The sequence below is a fragment of the Phragmites australis genome, chromosome 15, assembly GCF_958298935.1.
Source record: "Phragmites australis chromosome 15, lpPhrAust1.1, whole genome shotgun sequence".
Lineage (NCBI taxonomy): Eukaryota > Viridiplantae > Streptophyta > Magnoliopsida > Poales > Poaceae > Phragmites > Phragmites australis.
In genome coordinates this window covers 6,122,032-6,129,337 of record NC_084935.1, presented here as the reverse complement: position 1 = coordinate 6,129,337, position 7,306 = coordinate 6,122,032, and the positions used below count along the sequence as shown (strand labels likewise).

Genomic DNA, 7,306 nt, shown 5'->3' with positions numbered 1-7,306 from the left:
ATAGCGAAGACTCAGGTGATCAAGGCATGCCAGACCCACCTCCGAGAGCAGCAGCTTCCTACTCAGATTGTTGCTGACACTCTCAGCCAAGTCAGTCACTCAATCAACTTCCTTCCACACATGGGCATTGCTCCCCCCCTCCAAGAGGTCTAGGTCTAGTTCTGCTACTTCAGAAACTAGACTTCATGAGGAGTTTGAGGCGACACTCCAAGCACAAAGAAATGAAGCTGCTCGCAAACAACAAGATTTGCATGACCAGATAGTTGCTCACCAGGCTGCACTTGAGGCTAACCAAGCTGCACTTGAGGCCAATCAAATTTTACTTCGGCAAACCCAGGATGAGGTGAGGGGGATGAGTTAGAAATTTTCAGAGACTGATAAGCTGCTATGTACTTTGCTTCAGGGTCAAACGAGCCGTCGTTCGCCTGGGGGTAGGTCTACATGATATCAGGTTGCTTATGGCTTCGGCCACTGTTTCGCTGGAACAATGTGTGGTGGTTAGAGGTCTTATGTTCCTATCTGGACAAGTGTTTGTTGCCATCTCATGTTAAGCTTTGTTGGTTGTTGTGGCTACTGGTATGTACTTGGCATATTATAACTTGTGTTCTATTGTACAGTACCTAATCGAGTCCAATATGTCATGCATATCCTCATGTTAAGGTTTATTATGTGAGATTGGTGTTGCAACCTGTATGGCAGTGAGCTCTATTAATGTTGCAACCTGTATGGCAGTGTGATGTGTTCACTTTGATTCAAGATCTTCTATGACAACATCATGCAATAAATTTATGCTTCTTGTGCACCATTTTCTGTCACATTGTAACGTCACAGAAGGCACATTGTCACCCAAAATACGAACATCAGTGACAAGAGATTCTGTCATAAAACACAATATCCATGCTTACCAGGATAGGATTCAGTGACGAAATAGAGCTACTATTCGTGACAAGAACAGCTGTCTTAAAATGTTAACACTTCTTACAACAGCACAAGTATCTTCATATAAATGCCTTAACCATGGTTACGGGTGCCCTTTTCTGACGCAATAGGACATTTTATGTGACATATGGATACGTCATAAAATATACATATGTATTATGACATATAATGTTTCATCACAAAAACCATTGTAACTATGGTCCGAATTCACTTTTTTATGACGACTATAGGTACTTGTGACAAGTTGACTTACCATTTTGAGACACAGATTAGACGTCATAAAATGTCATTGTGTTATGACATCCTGCTGATCGTCAGAAAAAGTTTGGACATTTTGTGACGAAAGTGCGAGAAAACGTCACAAGGTACATTTAGCGACGATCGATATATGACGACTAGCATGATGCTCATTTTTCATCACAAAAGGAATTTTATGATGAAAATTAGACCTACAATGACGTTTTGGTTTTATCATAGAAGGCCAAATTTTTTGTAGTGTTGAGAACTTAGGAAGGTTCCTCTTGCTTCGGGTCGCCAAACCTGTATGCGTAGCCCCTCTCAAAGGGTTAGTTGCATGGCACGTATGTCCTAGCACAACGCATGAGCAATTGGATAAAGCACAAAAGAGGTGTAACTCCATAAAAGTTAGCAAGCAAAGTCAAGGTACATAAAGCAAGAGAGTAGGGTTAACACGCTTGGTCTCGGGGCCCCACAGGAACATGAGAGAACAATATATATATATATATATATATATATATATATATAGACACACACACACACATATATATATATATATATACATATATATGTATATGTGTGTATATATATATAAAGCCTACTCAGAGCTACACCCAAAGGCCGATCTTGCAAAGCGTCGCCCATGCATGGAGGTTATTCCTGTGGAGCAGTATCCGAAAGGTTGGTGGGGTTGGCTGACAGAGGTTGTTCCCTCAGGGTAGCGTTTGTCCGAGGAGGTAGCCTAGATGAAGAGATATCCTATTGTGGCTGCGATCTGCGTTGAGAGGCATCTAGGCACAGGGCCTAACTTCCTGCAAGGGAGTCCCAGCGGGGAGCTCCTCGGGCACTTGACTTCGCGTGATCTGCTATAAACATAGAGTCACAGGTCAGCCATGCTTCGCCCATACCCCCCCCCCCCCCGACAAAAGCCATCCAAGGCTATGTGGATCCCCATCGAAGGTGCCTTAGGTCAGAGGTCCTCGAACACGGAGTCTGGGACCAGCTGTTCCGGCGCTGTGAGCTGGCTGCCCCCCCCCCCCCCGAACGATGCAGCAGCACCAACTAAAAAACCGAAGCCACATGGACGTGGGATCTAGCGTAGGCCTCAACAGCGTTGGCTATCACCCCCGCTATGACAAAGAACATTCTAAGTGTCAGGCCTAGGATCTCCGGGGCAGAGGGCAATGGTGGGCCCTTGGCCCCAAGGCCACCTAGAGCCTTCTCGATGGCACGGGCCGCTTCCATCGTGCGATCGGCCAGCCCTTGGCACTTCGCACATAGTGCTTCCTCCATTTCCAGGGCCTCCCCTCTCTCTTGCTCAGTTGAGGCCACCGCAATCTGGAAGTTCTAGGCTTCACCTTCCATAGCAATGTGGCCCCCGATGGCCTGGTCGATAGACGCCTCTGCCACCTGGAGGCCTTCAATAGCGTCCCAAGCCATGGCCTCTGCACGCTCCTAGCTAGCTATTTCTTCCTACAGATGACCCGCCACAACCTTTGCTCGCTTCTCGGCCTCCGCCAAGGCACGACAGAGCTTTGCCACTTCATCACAGGCCATGTCGTGTGCCACCGTGAGGGCCCTACACTACAAACAGCCTAGCACCTTCACTAGGAGCAGTTGCTACGAAGCACGGAGGAGGAAAGATAAGGTAAGCAGCCTAAAGGCCAGAACTAGAAAAACTTCATCTAAAAACATACCTACCAGGTCGCAGCTTCTAGACGCGATGCCACCTCCTCCGGGGGCCTCTAGGCTAGAGATAGCTCGATCTCTCTGCTCCTAAGGAGAGATGAGGTAAAGGCAAAGGCACTCGATGCCTCCGGGCGGAGTGCAAAGTCATTGGCGGTCAAGGCCTCGAATCTTAATCCCCGCTCTAAGAGTGCGGAGGTAGCTGCCATGGAGGGCCTATCTCTCCCAGCCCTGGCCATGAGAGACAAGTCATGGGCGAGAGAGAGATGCCTTGATGCGGGGAAGCTGACTCCTCCGGGTCGACTACCTCAAATGCTTTCGGAGGAGTCGTCAGGTCTTCTTGGGGAGCCAAAATCTCTTAGGTAGAGAAAGGGGTCAAGTTCGATTCGGCATCCCCTGTATGCACAAAGTCAGTTTCCTTAGGCACGAACGCAATAGAGAAAAATGGGAAACCATGCCTTACCCATGCCAACGTCCGCAGCAGCAACGTGGGCCATGACGTCCTCATCGTCAAAGTGGTTTGCAATCCCTCACGCTGCATAATAATCAAGAGAGACCTCACGCCCCCTCTGCTTTGGCCATGGCCTACCGGGTTCAGGATGGCTGGAGCCTTCCCCAGACCACCCCTCCTGGCCTGAGATTCATCGTCAGATGCGCCACTCATGCATGTTGTGCCCTCGGCACTCCTCTGATGCTTTGTCCTATCGGACTCTGTCTTGGAAGACTCAATTGTCGAGCTAGTGCACGAGGTTGTGGGGCCAGATGGGGGTCAAGTCTGGAGTGGGATCATGAGGATTGCGAAGGTTGCACCACCTGAGGCCCCGCGCCTCACTTTTCAATGACTCGTGGCTCCTCTGGGTCTGGCCACACTGGAGCCGTCATTCTAAGGTGGGAGAAAACACGGTTGTGCCACTCCCAGGTCCCCACCAGCTCTAGGCGTTGGTCCTGCTCTATCCATGACCTTGGTCGCTTAGTCTAGTGTAAGGTAACTCTTTGAAAGCAAAAGATGTCTCACGTCCTTAGATTCGATGCTAGACAAAGGGAGGACTCACCAGAATCGACGGTGGGCCCAGAGTACATGTTCGGCTTGCCTTCCTCACCTTGCTCAAAGGTGTGGTCCTAATCCGCCCGAAGGGGCCGGATGCACAGCGTCGTGAACTCCTCGATGAGATCATGCATGCTCATCCTCTAAGCCACCTTATAGAGGAGTGCCACCCTTGAAGCAAGCTGGGTCCCGAGTATGTCCACCACCGGGGTCCGAACATAATGAATGTCCTAGCTGGTGGAGTGAAGGGGGCATTCGTCCAACCTCCTTCACCACCCGATGTACCACCAGGGAACGACCTCCAGTGCCACTGTCTCCATCCTTGCGGAGCCTGGGATGTGGTGGCGACGATGAGCATCAACGTGCGGGTTGAAACGAGCTTGGCATCGCTTGATCTCTAATTTGGCTCTAATGCTAATTGTCGTTGCAAATGGATCAATTTAGCTCACAATCACTCGCTCCTGGTCTCTCTCTCTTTATATATATGATAAAAACACGTTGGTTTCGGACGTGCTACAGTGAATATAGCAAGTCTGAGGATTTGTGCAGGTTTTTTTGGTGCTGGCCTGAACTACTCCCATCGATTTCTGTGCTTGATTAAATAGACAAGCTAAGCAATGATTACATGGGTTGTTTGCCCAACAATTTAGCCGCATGATCGAAGATGTCATCCCACCTCCAGTCAATGCGGCCACTGCTAACAAACTCATCCTAAAGACCCGGCAAACTGAACTAAGACTCTGACTAACTCAGATAATTGACCGATCACCACTCCCACCTAACTGAAGTATCGGGCATTGTGCAGAATTTTTTAGTGAACAAACACAAAGCATGATTATTTATCCTAATATGTCATCTATATCCTTATATTTGAAATAATATTTTTACAAATATTATTAGTCAAAGTACCATATTGAAGTGTTAGGAAGTATATTTTGTAGATATAGAAGGTCATCATGTATATGTAAACCAACCGAATCAGATCACCGTAATCATAGGAACTAATTCGGTTGTCATTTGTACACTTCTGCCTATATAATGAGAAGGCCAGCCGCCAGGATGTGCTGTGCCATTCAACCCATAATCACGTAATTGTTACATGGTATCAGTTAGCACTTCCTCTTTCATCTAGTATCCATGGCCTCCAGTTCCTCTTCCTCTTCCTCGACAGCGGCGCCATTTAGCTTCAACAATCTTGTCATAATGAAGCTCTCGCGTGAGAACTACCTCCTCTGGCAAGCGCAGCAGCTGTCGATTCTCCGCGGTCATCAACTCCTCGGCCTTGTCGAACGGTCTGAGGTGATGTTGGCCGAGACCATCATGGTCCAAGAGACCATCGATGGCAAGTCGGTCACGAAGACTATCCCTAATCCGGCTTACTCCTCCTAGCTTCTCTGAGATCAGCAGGTCCTTGGACATCTGCTGACGTCTAGAACACCTTAGCACGATAGTTCTCGTCACAGTCCAAGGCACGTGTGAAGTAGCTGTGGGTCCAACTCACCCACACACGAAATAATGACCTCAACGCTGCCGAGTACTTCAATCGCATGAAGGGGCTCGCTGATCAGATGTCCGCCGCTGGACATCCCCTTGACGACGACAATCTGATCGGGTACATCATGGCTGGCCTAGACGAGGAATACAATCCTCTTGTCTCTGTCGCGATGCTGCATGATGGCTCCATGACCATGTCGGAGTTCTACACCCATTTTCTCACCACTGAGACACACCTCCAGCAACATATGCGGATGCGTCAGCTCAGCGCATCGGCCAACCTTGCCTCACGTGGCTCTCAAGGTGGTCGCAGTGGAGGCTCCGGCGGTCAAGGCGGATCAAGTGCCCCTCGTGACTGCGCATCCTAGCGGAACCAGGGTGATCATGGCGGTGGTGACTACATGTTGCAGCACAACCGCAGCAACAGCGACCGTGGTGGCGATCACAGCGGTGATCATGGTGCTAAGTGCCAGGTTTGTTCCAAGCCTGGACACATGGCACTTCAGTGTCGTCATCGCTTCGACCACTCATACCAATCTGAAGATGATCATGCCGCAGCCTACGCCAACACCAACAGTGCTGAATCCGTGTGGTACATGGACACCGGCTCCATGGAGCACATCACCGTCGAGCTCGACAAGCTGACGGTCCACAACAAATACCATGGCCGTGAACAGGTGCACACCGCAAGCGTTCAGGTATGTCTATTAAGCATATTGGCCACTCTATAATTACTACCCTGGTTCAGGATCTCTCATTGCGAAACATCCTTCACGTTCCTCATGCCTCAAAGAATCTCATTTCCATACATCGCTTAATGTCTGATAATGATGTTTATCTTGAGTATCATCCTGATTTTTTCCTTGTTAAGGATAGGGCAACGAGGAGAACAATCTTTCGAGGGGAGTGTAGAGGTGGCCTCTATCCGCTGGGACCACAGTCCACAGCCAAGAACAAACATGCCTACTTTGTAGACAAACCAACTCAAGAGCTATGGAATAGTCGCTTAGGTCATCCATCATTTTCCGTAGCTCATCGTGTTCTTCAAACAAACAATATTTTGTGTTCTTCTGAGTCGAATAAACAACCGGTTTGTGATGCATGCCAGCAGGCCAAAAGTCATCAACTTCCTTATACTAGCTCTCATGATATTTTCAGTTCCTCTTTGCAACTTATTCATTCTGATGTGTGGGGACCGGCTATCACATCGGCAAGTGGATTTAAGTATTATGTGAGTTTTATTAATGACTTCAATAAATTTTTGTGGTTTTATCCTCTCAAAAGTAAGGCCGATGTGTTTCCTATATTCACTCAGTTTCAATCCTTTGTTGAACGGCAACTCAGAAAGAAAATTCTTGTCTAGCTACAGACATACTAGTGGGAGTACCAAAAATTGCACTCTCTTTTGATAAGATTGGCATTGCTCATCATGTCTCATGTCCACACACTCACCAACAGAATGGGTCTGTGGAACTCAAACACTATCATATTGTTGAAACGGGACTTGCTCTTCTCACTCACTTTGGTGTTCCAATTAAATATTGGGATGAAGCCTTTAGCACTGCCTGCTACCTCATAAACCATCTGCCCACTCCCATTCTCAATAACTCTACCCCCTCACAACACTCCTCGGCCAAAACCCCAATTACTCTTTCCTCAAGGTTTATGGTTGTGCATGTTGGCCTCACTCTGTGCCTACAAAGCACGTAAGCTTCAATTTTGCTTCCAACATTGTGTCTTTCTTGGCTATAGCTCCCTTCACAAAGGATACAAATGCCTTGATCCCACCTCGGGTCGCATCTATGTGTTGCACGATGTTGTCTTTGATGAGCGTTCTTTCCCTTTTGCCACTTCCTCTCCTATTGCTAGTCCTCGTATTATCTCTGAAGAGCTTTTTTACCGAGT

At 48.1% G+C, this 7,306-nt stretch overlaps 1 non-coding gene across 1 annotated transcript; it reads left to right on the top strand.

Annotated features, from left to right (window-relative positions):
- The first annotated feature begins 5,493 nt into the window (after positions 1–5,493).
- On the top strand, positions 5,494–5,632 carry LOC133894217 (small nucleolar RNA Z247). The gene has a single exon (XR_009905026.1). It is a non-coding gene; the product is annotated as a small nucleolar RNA Z247 (small nucleolar RNA).
- Positions 5,633–7,306: the final 1,674 nt, after the last annotated feature.